Source organism: Mobula birostris, chromosome 11, assembly GCF_030028105.1.
Source record: "Mobula birostris isolate sMobBir1 chromosome 11, sMobBir1.hap1, whole genome shotgun sequence".
In the NCBI taxonomy this organism is placed as follows: domain Eukaryota; kingdom Metazoa; phylum Chordata; class Chondrichthyes; order Myliobatiformes; family Myliobatidae; genus Mobula; species Mobula birostris.
In genome coordinates this window covers 112,463,395-112,480,339 of record NC_092380.1, presented here as the reverse complement: position 1 = coordinate 112,480,339, position 16,945 = coordinate 112,463,395, and the positions used below count along the sequence as shown (strand labels likewise).

General features: G+C 43.0%; 1 protein-coding gene across 1 annotated transcript in view; it reads right to left on the bottom strand.

Moving 5' to 3' along the window:
• Nucleotides 1-16,738, bottom strand: part of btbd10a (BTB (POZ) domain containing 10a) — a 151,329-nt gene extending 134,591 nt beyond the window's left edge. Inside the window, exon 1 of the mRNA XM_072272863.1 lies at nucleotides 16,606-16,738. The gene's annotated coding sequence lies outside the window, so the exon portion shown is untranslated. The remainder of the gene's footprint in view (nucleotides 1-16,605) is intronic.
• Nucleotides 16,739-16,945: the final 207 nt, after the last annotated feature.

Here is a 16,945-nt window from a genome sequence, read left to right as displayed (position 1 = left end):
TACAGGATGCTGCCAAGTCCTTTCAGAGAGAGAAATTCTCAGAAATTCTGTTGCCAGGATCATTATTTAAAGTGAAGATACATAAATAAAGATCAAAGAATTGAGAATGGGGAATTGTAGAAGGTTGAGGAATTGGAACCAGTATCAAACAGTCACAGTGATAGTGAATTGCAGGGCAGGTTTAGGGAGGCCCAGTGGTCTATTTGTCAGCTCCAATTTCCTTGTGTAGTGGGATGGCTTTTTAAATTCCCCCATCAATAACTGTTAGGAACTAATACAGTTTTATATTACTGCAGAGGTATTGGAAGTGTTCTAATTTGTCCTTTATTTCATTTAATTGCATAATTTGTTACTTAGTTAAACGGTAGTTTGTCTTTTTTATACCTTTTAACTACTTCCATGAAACCAGCTCAATGAGACAACTGCTTAATTGGGCCAAAATGTGCCCCAATTAACCGGAATCCAATGTAAATGAAAATGTATCTTGTGACTCTTAGATAGGCACATGGATGATAGAAAAATGGAGGACTACTTGGGAAGGAAGGGTTAGATTGATCTTAAGAGTAGTTTAAAAGGGTTCAATTCCTGCTGCTGCCTGTAAGGACTTTGTACATTCTCCCCATGATCACATCCTAAGAACTTTCTACAGGGGCACAATTGAGAGCATCCTGATTGGCTGCATCACTGCCTGGTACGGGAACTGTACCTCTCTTAATCGCAGGATTCTGCAGAAAGTGGTGCGGACAGTCCAGCGCATCTGTAGTTGTGAACTTCCCACTATTCAGGACATTTACAAAGACAGGTGTGAGAAAAGGGCCCAAAGGATCATTGGGGACCCGAGTCACCCCAACCACAATCTATTCCAACTGCTACCATCCGGGAAATGGTACTGCAGCATATAAGACAGAACCAACAGGCTCCGGGACAGCTTCTTCCACCAGGCCATCAGACTGATTAACCCACGCTGATTTGAGCGTATTTCTATGTTACATTGACTGTTCTATTTATTATAGATTATAAATTACTATGATTGCACATTTAGACTGAGATGTAACGTAAAGATTTTTACTCATGTATGTGAGGGATGTAAGAAATAAAGTCAAATCAATGGGGGTCCTCCCACATTCCAAAGATGCGAGGTTAGGGTTAGTAAACTGTCTGCATGCTATATTGGTGCCAGAAGAATGGCGACACTCGCAGTCTGCTCCCAACACAATTCTCACTGATTTGATTTGACACAAGTGATGCATTTCACCGTATGTTGCAATGTACATGTGACAAATAAAGCAAGTCTCTCTTTATCTTTAGAACTGCATTTTCTTACACAGAGAGTGGTGGGTGTGCGAGGAACACACTGCCAGAGATGGTGGCAGAGCCAGCCAAATTAAAGACATTTAATAGACTCTTAGATAGGCACATGGATGATAGAAAAATGGAGGGCTACGTGGGAAGGAAGGGTTAGATTGACCTTAAGAGTATATTGAAGGGTCAGCATAGCATCGTGAGCTGAAAGCCTTGTACTGATTCTATGTAAATAAATGACCTGTTCTTTTCTGGAGTGCAAGGATTACAAGACATTATACTTCCTATCTACACTATGATGAGTTTGCTAATAGTAAAAAAAAAGCAACACTTCCTTCAAGGATTTGAAGTATGGATTAAAATAAAATGGGGAATTTGCAAATGTGAAAAAAGGAAACTGCTCCAGCAGATTAAGAACAAACCTCTAAAAATGTTCAATTGATGTAATTTCTTAAGAATTAGGTTAATCAGGCAATCAAGATAATTCTCAAGGGTGTGTAGCAATCAGCTCTGAACAAGTTAGCATACCAAGGTCACATCAACGCCATCATCTCCATTCATTACACGGAATTGCCAGGAGAAAGTACAGGGAGAGAAGTGACGTTCAATCGACTGCCTCTATGGTCCTCATGCCTTTCCTCCAGGTGCTCCCACAGTTATTCTGTTAGTAGGTTAATCGGTCAATGTAATATTTCCTGTGATTAGGCTAGGGTTAAATCAGTAGGTTGCTGGGCAGGGTGACTCTGGGCCAGAAGGGCCTGTTTCACGCTGTATCTCTAAATACAGCAAAAACGAAGGGAAGAAATAGAAGCTGTTTGGCAAACTATTGGACCGGAGGAGATTTAATCACCTCTAAAACATTCCTAAAATACACTTGCAATAAAACCAGCTTAACACTGAAATTTCATCCATTTTAAAGATAATTCTTATCTCAGTAGAACATAGCATGACAGTAAAGTGCAGACCCTTCGGTCCATGTTGTACCAAATTTTTAGTTTAATTGAATTGACATAGAGCAGGGGTCCCCAACCATTTTTGCACTGCGGACCGGTTTCATATTGACAATATTTTTGCGGACCGGCCAACTGGTTGGGGGGGGGGGGGGGGGGGGAGATGGTTGCCAACGGACAAGAGTAGCAGTCAAATACGTTGTGTTTACCCCGAAAAGACTACAATGACCATGAAGCCTTGCGCGGGCACCAGTGTGCATGCGTGCACGTGCCGATTTCTTTTCTGCAAACTGTTCTTGGCGATTCTGTTCGGAGGGGGTGTTAATCACAACCGGAATATAGGTGATAAGTGGCTAATACACTCAATTTCGTTTCTAAAAGGGTTTATCTAATGAATTTAATATTAAACACACAGCGCATATTTTCCTCACATGAATATATAAAATCATTGCAACACACCAATATCGCTGAATCAGTTATCAGGGGAGCTTGAAGTAATTGTTGAACGAACTTCCAGTAGAAGTGGTAGAAGCAGGTTCGATATTATCACTTAAAGTTAAACTAGACAGCTATATGGACAGGAAAGGAATGGAGGGTTATGGGCTGAGTGCAGGTCGGTGGGACGAGGTGAGAGTAGCGTTCGTCACGGACTAGAAGGGCGGAGATGTCCTGTATCCATGCTGTAATTGTTATATGGTTATATAAGTCACTTATAAGTCAATAGCATTATAACATTTGGATATTAAACACACAGCGCATATTTTCCTCGTATGAACATATAAAATCATTGCAACGCACCAATATCGCTGAATCAGTGGGAGCCCTTGCCTGAATACTTGTGTTCCTGCAACAAGACGGTCCTATCGAGGGTTGATGGGAGACAGCGATACTCGAATGGGTTCCTTATGTCCAGTCTATTCCGCAAGTTAGTTTTCGTTGCATTCATTAGAGATATATTGGAAATGGAAGCAACGTTTTCAGTGCTTCCGTATCTATCTCAGGATATTTAGCCTTGACTTTGATCCGGAATGCCGGCAGAGATGTTTTGTCAAACATACTTTTCAGCCCGCTGTCATTTGCCAGCTCGAGGAGTTGATCTCCTTCCCGCGCTGACACGGGTGACACATACGTAATGAGCTCGCGTGCTCATTAGTGGGCGTGACAGGGAATGAGGAAAGATGCAGCTGACTCATATCGTTTCCTCGCGGCCCGGTGGTTGGGGACCGCAGTAACAGGCCCTTCCCACCCAACAAGCCTGTGCTGAACAATTGTACCATGTGACCAATTCACTAACTCACCCATATATAGTCATTGAAAGAACATACACACAGACAGCAGTGGGAATTAAACCTGGGTTGCTGCCCTGTAATAGCGTTATGCTAAGCACTACGCTACCATACTGCCCTACTCTTACAACTGACTCCAAAATCAATCTAACTCTTCCCTCCTACATACTCCTCCATTTGAAGCTTGAAATTTCAGGGTACCCAAAGTAAGCAGACTACAGCATGACACCACCAATTTCCTTACTACAAGATATCCATTTCACATCCAGCAAAGACAAAGTATGATAATGTGTATTGAATTATCAAACAAGCAAGTTATCAGACAGATAGGATAGACCAACAACTGGATCTGTTGAGACAAAGCACCTTCCCCATGTCATTTTACTTTTAAATTTAAAAAATGATTAGGATGTCGAGAAGTCCTTGCTTTTAGACCATAAGACATAGAAGCAGAGAAGACTAAACCTATCAAGTCTGCTCTGCCATTCCATCATGGTTGATTTATTATCCCTCTCAGCTCCATTCTCTTGCCTTCTCCCTGAAACCTTTGACACCCTGACTAATCAAGAACCTGTCAACCTTCTCTTGATCACAAAAGGATACAAGGACAAATATCCAAAACTGAAAAGGTAGGTGTTAACAAATGCAGGAGAACTGTTGGAGGGCTGGGGAACAATGGAAAAAATTCCAAGCTTAGGGCCTCAACTCCTGAAAGAATAAAGTCCAGAACGCACAGGAGGTCAGAATGGACGGAAGCACAGGTTTGTAAGTGGAGGGAAAATACTTCAGGTGCAAGAAAAATGTAACAAAATTAAGTAATGGAAAGGTAATCAACATGGAAGGACTGAATATTTTTCTCTCCAGTTGTTGCTTGACTTGCTGGGTATTTCTAGAACTTCCCAAAATGAGCAATCAGGATACAGAAACTAACCTGTAGTTTACCCGTTGTTTAGTGTGTAAACCTCCTGTATGGCTGTGGTGAACAGTCAGCAACCATAAAAAAGGAAATTGGAAATTTTTTCTTGGTGCCATGGTCATAACACAGCCGAGACACAGTGCATGTGGGGAGGATGTTTCCTAGAGTGGGGGAGGCTAGGACAGAGGCACAGCACCTGAAATAGAGGGACATCCATCTAGAACAGAGATGAGGAGGAATTTCTTTAGCCAGAGTTTCAGACGTTCCTGATTAGTAAGGGCATCAAAAGTTACGGGGAGAAGGGCAGGAGAATGGGGTTCAGAGGAATAATAAATCAGCCATTATTGTCTGGTGGAGCAGACTGAATGGGCCAAACGTCCTAATTCTTCTCCTATGTCTTATAAACATGATGTTGATGAAAAGCAAGATAGGATTACTGGAAACACTGGATTCAGTAAATCCAGCCAGTATCACTTTGTTGCTGTTGACAGAGGGAGATAACTAAACTATGGAACAACAAAAATCATTCTAATCCCCAGGGAATGTGACACAATTTTTCTCTCAACTACAGCAAAAAAAAAACACATTCCACAACTATATAATGTTTCACCATCAGATGTGTCACAACATCAGCATTCTAAAAAGGGAGGTTTGAACAGCTGGAAATTGTGGTATATTTTGGTTCCAATGACATAGGTAGGAAAAAGGAGGAGGTCCTGAAGAGATATGGGGAGTTAGACAAAAAGCTGAAAAGCAGGGCCTCCAGGGTAGTAATCTCTGGATTGCTGACTGTGCCACATTCAAAGAAAATTAATTATATGTCACCATATACAACAATGAGATTCATTTTCTTGTTTGCATATTGAATAAATCTATAGAATAATAACCATAACAGAATCTATGAAAAACTGCTCAACTAGGGTGCTCAACCAGAGTGCAGAAGACAAGTGTGCAAATACAAAAAGAAGGAATAATAACAATTAATATCGAGAACATGAGATGAAAAATCCTTGAAAGTGAGTCCATAGATTGTGGGAACACTTCAGTGATGAGTTGAGTGAGCTTAAGTGCAGTTAACCCCTTTAGATCAACAGCCTGATGGTTGGGGGTAGTGGCGAGTCCTGAGGTTCCTGCACCTTCTTGCTGATGGTAGCAGCAAGAAGAGAGCATGACCTGGCTGCTGAGGCTCTTTGATAATGGATTCTTCTTTCCTATGACGTTTCATGCTTTACCCATAATGGACTGAACCATATCCACTACATTTTGTAGGATTTTCCATTCAAGGACATTGGTATTTTAGATTATGAAGACACGCAGTCCCCTTTTATTGTCATTTAGTAATGCATGCATTAAGAAATGATACATTATTTCCTCCGGTGTGATATCACAAAAAAAACACAGGACAAACCAAGACTGAAAAAACTGACATAATTATAACATACAGTTACAACAGTGCACAATACCATAACATGATGAAGAAGTCCGTGAGCACAGTAAAGTTCAAAGTTTCTCAAATGTCCCACATCTCACGCAGACGGGAGAGGGAAGAAAAACTCTCCCTGCCACGCCGACCACAATCCGACTCTGAGTCATCCGAAAACTTCGAGCTCTGATCAGCTCTCCCACACCGAGTACAGAGCGCCATCTCTGTCCGAGCGATTTGACCTCTTTCTCGGTCGCCAAAAGCAGGCAAGGCCGGGAATTTGGAGGCCTATCCTCCGAAAGATTCCTGACCACACAGTAACAACAGCAGCGAATGGGCGTTTCAGAAATTTCCCTTGATGTGATGCAGCTAGACAATATACTGTCTACCACACATTTATAGAAGTTTGTCAAATCTCCACAAACTCCCAAGGAAGTAGAGGCACTGCTGTGCTGGACCCAGGACAGGTTCTTTGAAATAATAACATGGAGGAATTTAACACTCTAACCCTCTTCACCTCTGATCCTTGATGAGGATTGGTTCATTACCTCTAGTCCTTCTCCTGAAATCTATAATCAGCTCCTGTCTTGATCATGGCAGTGAGGGTAAGAAAAGGATGATTTGGCAGATGAATGTGTGGCTGAGATATTGGTGCAGGGGACAGCATCAGTTATCTGGATCTTTGGGACCTCTTCTGGGATGGAAATGACCTGCACAAAAAGGAAGCGTTACACCTAATCCTGAGGGGGACCAATGCTCTTGCGGGCAGGTTTTCTCGAGCTGTTGGGGAAGGTTTAAACTAATTTGGCAGGGGGATGGGCACCAGAGTGTTAGAGCTGAGGACTGGACAGCTGGTATACAAATAGATGTGGTGTGACATGAGACTGTGAGAAAGGACAGGCAGATGATAGGACAAAATAGCAATCAGTGGGATGTGTTAAAGTGTAACACAGGGCCAAAATCAAAAAAGGGTGATGAATACAGGAATGAAGGTGTTATATTCAAATAGACACAATATATGAATCAGGTAGACGATCTTGTGTGGTTAGGGATTGGCAGGTATGACATGGTAGGCATCAGAGTCATGGCTGAAAGAAGATTAAAGTTAGGAGTTTAACATCCAAGGATACACTTTGTATTGAAAGGGCAGGCAGGCAGGAAGAAAGGATAATGTGGCTCTGTCAGTTAAAAATGAAATCAAATCCTTGGGCATCGGATCGGAAGATATTGAATCTTTTTGGGTAGAGCCCTTAGCTGGCCGGTGGTATAGCTTTTAAAAACCAACAGAAGACAACTGAAAAAGCCATGAAGAGAGAAAAGATTAAATATGAAGCTAAGCTAGCCAAAAATATAAAAGCGGATACAAAAGGTTTTTTTTCCCCAGGTACACAGTAGAGAGTAAAAGAAACAAAAGTGGATATTGGACCACTAGAAAATTAGCCTGGAGAGGTAGCAATGAGGGACAATGAAATGGCACACGAACATAATACATATTTTGCATCAGTCTTTACTGTGGAAGACACCAGCGAAATGCCAAAATGCAGGAGTGCCAGGGGGCAGAAATGAGAGTCATTGCTATCACTAAGGAGAAAGTGCTTGGGATGCTGAAAAGTCTGAAGGTATGTAAATCATCTGGACTAGATGGAATACACCCAGGATTATGAAAGAGGTAGCTATAGAGACTGTGGAAGCATTAGTAATGATCTTTCAAGAATCACGAGATTCTGGAATGGTTGCAGTGGTTGGGAAGATGTTAAGAATCAATTGTTAACGATGAGGTGATGAAGTACTTGGTGACACAGAACAAGATAGTATAAAGTCAGAATGGTTTCCTTCAGGGAAACTCCTGCCTGACGAACCTGTTGGAATTCCTTGAGGAGATTACAAATAGGATAAAGGGGATGCAGTGGATGTTGTATATTTGGACTTTCAGAAGGCCTTTAACAAGGTGCCACACATGAGGCTGCTTACCAAGTTAAGAGCCCATGGTATTACAGGAAAGACACTAACATGGTTAGAGCATTGGCTAATTGGTAGGAGGCAGTGAATGGGAATAAAAAGATCCTTTTCTGGTTGGCTGCCAGTCCCAACACTGCAGGGGTTGGTGTTGGGACCACTTCTTTTTGTGTTGTATATAAATGATTTAGATGATGGAATAAGTGGCTTTGTTGCCAAGTTTGCAGATGACACAAAAATTGGTGGAGGGGCAGGTAGTGTTGTGGAAACAGGTAGGATGCAGAAAGACAGATTAGGAGAATGGGCAAGAAAGTGGCAAATGAAATACAATGTTGGAAAATGCTAGGTCATGCGCTTTGGTAGTAGAAATAAATGTGCACACTGTTTTCTAAATGAGGAGAAAATCTAGGAATCTGAGATGCGGAGGGATTTGGGAGTCCATGTGCAGAACACCCTGAAGGCTAACTTGCAGGTTGAGTCAGTGGGGAGGAAGACAAATGCCATGTTAGCATTCACTTCAAGAGGTCTAGAATACAAGAGCAAGAGTGTGATGCTGATGCTGTATAAGCAACTGGTGAGGCCTCACCTTGAGTATTGTGAACAGTTTTGGGCCCTTCATCTTAGAAAAGATGTGCTGGCATTGGAGGAGGTTCACAAGGATGATTCCAGGAATGAAAGGGTTATCCTACGACGAACATTTGATGGCTTTGTGTCTGTTCTCGTTGGAATTCAGAAGGATGGGGGGGGGGGGGGGGGATCTCATTGAAACCTTTCGAATGTTGAAAGGCCCAGACAGAGTAGATGTGGAAAGGATGTTTCCCATGGTGGGAGAGTCTAGTACAAGAGGGCATAACCTCAGGATAGATGGGCACCCTTTCAAAACAGAGATGCGGAGAAGAAATTTCTTTAGCCATAGGGTGGTGAATTTGTGGAATTTGTTGCCACATGAGCTGTGGAGGCCAGGTCGTTGGGTGTATTAAAGACAGAGATTGATAGGTTCTAGATTGGACATGGCATCAAAGGCTACGGGGAGAAGGCCGGGAACTGGGGTTGAGGAGGAGATTAACAAAAAAGGATCAGCCATGATTGAATGGCGGAGCAGACTCGATGGGCCAGATGGCCTAATTCTGCTCCTGTTTTAAGGTCTTGTGGACTAGAAAAATGCCAAAGTCACTCCACTTTTCAAGAAGGGAGGGAGGCAGAAGAAGGGAGTTTATAGGCCAGTTAGCCTGACTTCAGTAGTTGGAAAGATGTTGGGAGTCGATTACGAAGGATGAGGTTTCAGAGTACTTGGAGCCACATGACAAAATAGGCCAAACACATAATTTAATCCTATGCTAGGTGGGCAGAGTAACTTATCACAGTGCTTTGGACAAGGCAGTGTAAAATATGTCTTATTATTCACTCGTTGAATGGCAGAAATGTACGTAAGGTTATGTATTGGAAGTGTTATTTCACACAGCCCTGAAATAGACAAAACTGGCTAATTATATTTAATATCGTCCTAGAAGATAAGAGGGAGTGTGAATACCATGCTGATTTACACTTTTCCTACCAACCATGCCAGCATCTCAGGAGCTGAAAAGTATTTTAGAACATCCTAATTTTGAAAACAGCAAACTTAAGATACAAACGTTTGTAAATGGCAGTCTTTTCTTCCAACAGATGCCACGGCAAAGAAAGCTCAGCTGTATCTCTATTTCCTCAGGAAGCTAAATAAATTTGACATATTCCCTTAGATCCTCATCAATTTTTAAATCGACGAACTACAGAATGCATCACGCTCAGGTTGTGGCCACAAGAAACTGCAGAAAGTTGTGGGCATGGCTTGGCTCATGAAAGAAAACCAGCTTCCCCTCCATGGACTCTTGTCCACACTTCTTGCTGCCTCAGTAAAACAGTCAGCATAATTAAAGTCACCACTCAATCTCTATTCTTCCCCCTCCCATCAGGCAGGAGCCTAAAATCACATACTGAGGCTCAAGGACACTTTACGTTCCCCTATTACTAAACAGTCTCCTAGTGTGATAAGAATAGATTCTTAACCTCACAATCTGCTTTGCTGTGGACTTGCATCTCATTGTCTGCCTTACTTCACTTTCTCTGTAACTGTAATACTTTATTCGGCATTCACATATTGTTTTGTCTTCAACTACCTCAATGCACTGTTGTGATAAACTGATTTGTATGGATGGCATGCAAGACAGGTTTTTCCAATGTATCCCCACATGTGTCATCATCATCATCAGGTGCCATGCCTAGTTTGAGCTTTGACTGCCATGGCCCACACACTCCTGTTTCAGGTCAAGTGGATCAATTCATTGGTATTCATTTCCAGTTCTCTTTGTCTTCCTCTTGCTTTCTTCCCTTCAATCTTTCCCATAATTACCGTGCTTTCTAACTCCTCTTTCCTAATCACATGTCCAATGAAGTTACGTTGCCTTTTCATGATCTCATACATTATTTCTCTTTTTGTGTTTGCTCTGTTCATGACATCCTCGTTAGATATTCGTTTTGTCCTAGATATCCGTTTTGTCCATGATATTCTTTGCATCCTCCTCAAAAACCACATCTCTGCTGCTACAATTCGTTTTCTCATGTTACTAGATATTGTTCAACATTCTGAGCCATATGACATAACTGGATAAACGTAACATTTCAGTACTCTGAGGCGGGTTGTCATGCCTAGTTTAGTATTGGTCAGTATACTCTTCATTCTCATAAAGGTGTCTTTTGCCATCCCTATTCTTCTTTTGAAGTCCAAGTCGCACCTGCCATCTGATATCACCCAGCTTCCTAAGTAACAAAAGTTCTGTACTTGTTTTATGTCTTCCCCATTTATTCTCAGCCTGCAGATAGGATTCTCCTTCTTTTTGGATATCACCATACATTCTGTCTTCTTGCAATTGAGTGTCCTCATAATCTAACCTAATTAAGTTTAGTAGTTCTTCCTCCATACTTGCAATTAACACAGTATCTGCATATCTGAAATTATTGATGTTTTCACCACCAACTTTGATTCCCAAGATGTCTCTTACTTTTTGTAATATAGTTTCACTGTACACATTAAATAAATCAGGGGAGAAAACACACCCTTGTCTAACGCCTCTCTTGATTTTCGTAAACTGACTCACTTCTCCATCTATTCTTACAGCCGCAGTTTGTTCCCAGTACAGATTTCTGATTAGGCAGAAGTCTTTCGAATCTAGATCTAGAGTTTTCTGTAATATTTCAAATAACTTATTGTGCTTCACTTTATCCACATGTGTAATAATACTAAACAAATTTACCAATTTCTTTGGAAGACAGTCTTCCTGGTACAGTGCCTAACTACTATTGGGATTGGAATATAACTGAAATATGTACCAAAATACAGTGAAAAGTTTGTCTCGCATACTGTTCATACAGATCAGATCATTACCCAGGTGGGTGGGGGGGGGGGGATGAACTAAGAAACTGAGAGGTGATCAGTGCAAAAGGCAAAGGGCTGGAGAAGGAGGAATCTGGCAGGACAGAAAGTGGACCACGGAGAAAGGGAAGATAGAGGGGCACCGGGGGAGCTGATAGGCAGGTGAGGACAAAAAAAATGGGAGAAAGAAACCAGAATGTTTGTTCCTTTACTTGTGTATTCATGTTCTATATGTTATTTGTTTACTTTTTTATTGTCTGCATGATTTGTTCATTTATGTGCATTTTAGGTGTTTGATTGTCTTTATTCTGTGGGGATATTTTGTGGATTCTTTTGTCTCTATTTTGTGGCAGCCTGCAAGAAGACAAATCTCAAGGTTGTATATAGTATACATCATTTGATAACAAGTGAACTTTGAAGTTTGAACAGTAAAAGAGGAGGAGAAGGGGGAGAAATCTCCGGAAGTTAGAGAAATCAATGTTCATGCCACCAGGTTGGAGACTACCCGGAGGGAGTAGGTGGTGCTGCTCTTTCTACCTCAGGATGTCTTCATCAATGACAGAAGAGGAGGATTATGGGCTGTGTAGGAGTGAAGGGTTAGGTTGATGTTGGAGTAGGCTCAAAAGTCAGCAAAACATTGTGGGCAAAGGGTCTGCACTTTGCTGTACTGTTGTACGTTTTATCCTGCTGTTTGTACAGATCCATACAGAAGGAATGAGAAGTTGATTTGAAATGGGTGGTCACCAATCCAACATTTCGGAATAGGAAATGGAAAACTGACAAAAAGGAACCTAGGTATACTGAGTAAGACTGCAGCATCAGCATCTCCAGTGAAACAGCATGAGCAATGAGTCTGACTTTTCCAGCACTCCTTTCATCCCAAGGTCAATACATAATCACAGTCTGGAACATGAGAACTTGGGAGTGTGATCGCATTTCAGTCTTAAATCTCAAGCTACTATTCCTCAGTTAAGTATCCTTTACCCAGTATGGAGGGTGCAGTACACAGGAATGGAAAAAGCAGCAGTAAGTTACAAACTCAGCCAGCTCTATCATGGGCACTCGGCTCCCCACCTTCAAAAGGCGATGCCTCAAACAGTCGGCATCTATCATGAAGGAAGCTCACCACCCAGGACAGGCCGTCTTCTCATTGCTGCCATTGAGGAGGTGCAGTGCTGTGTACCGCTGCCACAGAACAATGTATTTCACCACATATACCAGTGATAGTAAAACTGATTTTGAAATGCTTTGAAGTTGTGTTCAAGGTACCACTGGAAGGACAAAATATGCTCCCAATTATATGCGTACACCATGATTCGATATGGGATGGTACACCGAACTCTGAATTATCCACCAATAGCACCCGCGGTAGCATCAAAACAATGTACACTGTCGTGTTCAGATAAGAATGGGAAATTATGTCGTAATCAAAGACCTCAATTCCAGATTTATGTTTACATTTTTCAACTGTGCATAATAGAACACAGAAATTTACAGCACATTACAGGCTCTTCACCCACAATGTTGTGCTGACCATGTAACCTACTCTAGAATTTCCCTACCACACAGCCCTCTATTTTTCTAAGCTCCATGTACCTATCTAAGAGGGTCTTAAAAGGCCCTATTGTATCTGCTTCCACCACCACAGCTGGCAGTGCACTCCACGCACTCAACACTCCCTGTGAAAAACTTACCCCTGACATCCCCTCAATACCTATTTCCAAGCACCTTAAAACTAAGGCCCCTCATGTTGCCATTTCAGCCCTGGAAAAAAGCCTCTGGCTATCCACACGATCAATGCCTCTCATCATCTTATACACCTCTATCAGATCACCTCTCATCCTCTGTCGCTCCAAGGAGAAAAGGCCAAGTTCACTCAACCTATTCTCAGAAGGTATGCCTTCCAATCCCGGCAACATTCTCATAAATCTCCTCTGCACTCTCTCTATAGCATCTGTATCCTTCCTGTAGTGAGGTAACCAGAACTGAGCACAATACTCCAAGTGGGGCCTGACCAGGGTCCTATAGAGCTGTAACATTACTTCACAGCTCCTGAACTCAATCCCACGGTTCATGAATGCTAACCCACCATACGCCTTCTTAACAACACTGTCAAAATGCGCAGCAGTTTTCAGTGTCCCATGGACACGGACCCCAAGATCTCTCAGATCCTCCACACTGCCAAGAGTCTTACCATTTATATTATATTCTATCTTCAAATTGCACCTTCCAAAATGAACCACTTCACACTTATCTGGGTTGAACTCCATCTGCCACTTCTTAACCCAGTTCTGCATCCTATCGATGTTCCGCTGTAACCTCTGACAACCCTCCAGACTATCCACAACATCCCCAACCTTTGTGTCATCAGCAAACATAATAATCCACCCTTCTACTTCTTCATCCAGGTCATTCATAAAAATCACAAAGAGGAGGGGTCCCAGAACAGATCCCTGCAGAACACCACGGGTCACTGACCACCATGCAGAATACGAACCATCTACAACCACCCTTTGCCTTCTGTGGGCAAGCCAATTCTGGATCCACAAAGCAGGTCTGGTTGGATCCCATGCCTCCTTACTTTCTGAAGGAGCCTTGCATGGGGAACCTTATCAAATGCCTTACTGAAATCCATATACCACTAGATCCACTGCTCTACCTTCATCAATGTGTTTCAGAACTTCATAATTGTTCATTCACATCAGTGACCAAATTTCAGGTAAAATTGGCAGCCCATGTAGAAATGTTTAAACCATCAACACAGTGGCCACTTTATTAGGTACACCTGCTCGTTAATGCAAATATATAATCAGCCAATTACATGGCAGCAACTCAATACATCAGAGCATGCAGACATGGTCATAGGATCAGTTGTTGATCAGACCAAACATCGGAATGGGGAAGAAATGTGATCTAAGTGACTTTGACTGTGGAATGATTGTTCGTGCCAGACGGGGTGGTTTCAGTATCTCAGAAACCACAGATCTCGTGGGATTTTAATGCACAACAATGTCCAGAGTTTACAGAGAATGCTGCAAAAAAAAAAACAAAACACATCCAGCGAGCGTCAGTTCTGTGGATGAAAACACCTTGTTAATGAGAGAGGTCAGAGGAGAATGGCCAGACTGGTTCAAGCTGACAGGAAGGTGACAATAACTCAAATAACCACGCGTTACAGCAGTGATGTGCAGAACAGCACCTCTGAACACACAACACATTGAACCTTGAAGGGGATGGGCTACAGCAACAGAAAACCCACAAGCATACACTAAGTGACACAATACAACACATATAAAAGTTGCTGGTGAACACAGCAGGCCAAGCAGCATCTCTAGGAAGAGGTACAGTCAACGTTTCGGGCTGAGACCCTTTGTCAGGACTAACTGAAAGAAGAGCTAGTAAGTGACACATTATTAGGTACAGTAGGTAACTAATAGTGTGGCCACTCAGTGTATATTTGGAAGATAGGACAGAACAGGAACAAGCCCTTTGACACATTAGATCTGTAACTGACCACACTGACAACAGGAACTAATCCCATCCGTCTACACATGGTGTGTACCCTTGGATTGTCCTGTCTGAAGACAGAAAAAGACTGCTTTGTGAAATGACTCTCCACCTTGGCACACTATGAAAACAGCAGCAAGAACACACCCGGATAACCCTGAGAGGCTAGACAGAGACAGATCTTCCTTCCTGTGAAAGCTAAAAGGCATTTTTCTTCACCAGTAATCTAGAAATCTGAAATATAAAAAACAGAAAATGCTAGAAATACCAGAAGGTTCAAAAAGCTGAAATGAGTTCATCGTGTCAAATGTTAACTGTTTTTTCTATTTCCTTCTTTAGTGCTGACGTTTTAACAGATTTGAAATACCAATAATATTCTGTATATTTGGGTTCACTAAGGTTGTTACAACCGTGGATGGTAGTGGGCATAAGTTCCCATCAACTTCTAAATGCTCCCAATGGTGTGCATCTCAAATAGCCTCTGACATCCAAGTCCAGCTCCTGGCCTTCACATGTAGCTTAGCTACTAAGCCTGGGGAAACCATTTGTACTGACAGAAGAAGGGGCAAAGGCAGATAACTAGTGCCTTAAAACCAGTCGCTTCGGGCAGACAGAGCTTCTAGGAGAAGAGAATCTCTGACCTCAAACCTCCACTGCCTTGCGGCTATACCCACACATGGGGAAAATCCAGAGCTGGATTCCCTATGTTCAAGGATGACTGGCAACTCCTGCGACGTCACTGGTATCAAACTGTATCGGCCTCTGCCGTTCCTTTCAATTAATCAGCTGCATGGAGCCAGGGAGCCTCCTGCATGAGTAACTTCTTCTCTATATCATACTGCCCTGGCTTGTGTATCATGTAGACAGCTGGGATGCAACATCCTTGTTGACCCCAACTAACAGAGGATAAACATCAAATATCAACAGATTTTAACTTCATACAGAAATTTTTTTAAATATAAAGACAACAAGTTGCCAGAAATTTCCATTTTTCTGTCAGCAAAACAAAAATTCCCCTCCCCCACTATCACTGTAATATTTCCTAGTCCTACAACCTGAATGTCTCCACTTCCGAAATGATCAGCTGGCAAATCACCAAGCTCCAGGAATTCCCCATCCCCCTCAACCCTTCTCCCTTCCTTAACAAAGTGTCTATCACTGTATATCTTCCTTTGGAGTGTTCGCTCAGCTGCTCGAATATTTTCTTAATTCAGTCAAATACAATATTGCACTCTAACGTTTTCATCCATTAAATGTGACATTTAAACACAACTTATTCCAAAGATTTGAGATTTAAGCTTCCCACCCATTCAACAATTGGTGGTAGGGATTCCCAGGGCAAAACCCCAACCACACCCCCATCCAGGACCCTCTCCTATCTCGCCACCCATCACATCCTGACAGCCTCTTCTCCTCCTCCCGGATACTCGTCTCCTGCCACATCTTCCTCCACTCCCGAACCCTCTTCTCCCGCCTCTCCTTCCTCCAACGCGGACGCCTCTGTCACCCCACCGGGACCCTCTTTTCCTTCACCAATATTAACTATTTACTCTTTCCTATCGATGCTCTCTGGCCTGCTGAGCTCCTCCAGCATCTTGTGTGTGTCGCTTCTTCTCGGGACCCACCTTCCTCCCTGTAGGAACCACCTTCTTTTCTCGACCAACCCCAAGGGATCCCCTCCTTCTGCCTTCAGCCTGGCCTCCCCGAGATCTCCACTCCGGCCACCAACCTCCGCTTTTCAACAGGGCGACGATTCGGGTCCAAGGCTGGGACCCTCTCCTCCCCGGCTCAGTTCTACCCCCACAGACCCTCCACCCTGTTCCGCTGCACACTGTCAACACCCGTAGAGTGCCTACCTGCCGAGGCCGGTACAGGCGCTCGCAACCCGTAAATGTACGGTGGATTCCCAACTTCAAGCTGTGGCTGTGCGGCGCCTGAGGTCCGCATAGGCCCCGCACCGTGAAACCTCGCGAGACTCAGAGGCCAGCAGAATACACTTGCGCACTGTCCTCTGCCGGCTACAACTACTGCGCATGTGCACTGTCCTCCGCCGGCTACCACTACTGCGCCTGCGCACTGCCGGCTACCCCGACGAGCAAGCAATGTCTTCAGAGGTGTGATCAGGGCTGCTCTCACTGACTTAAATGACGTGGAATTTGTTGTTTTCCGGCAGCAGTACATTACAAAGACATAAAA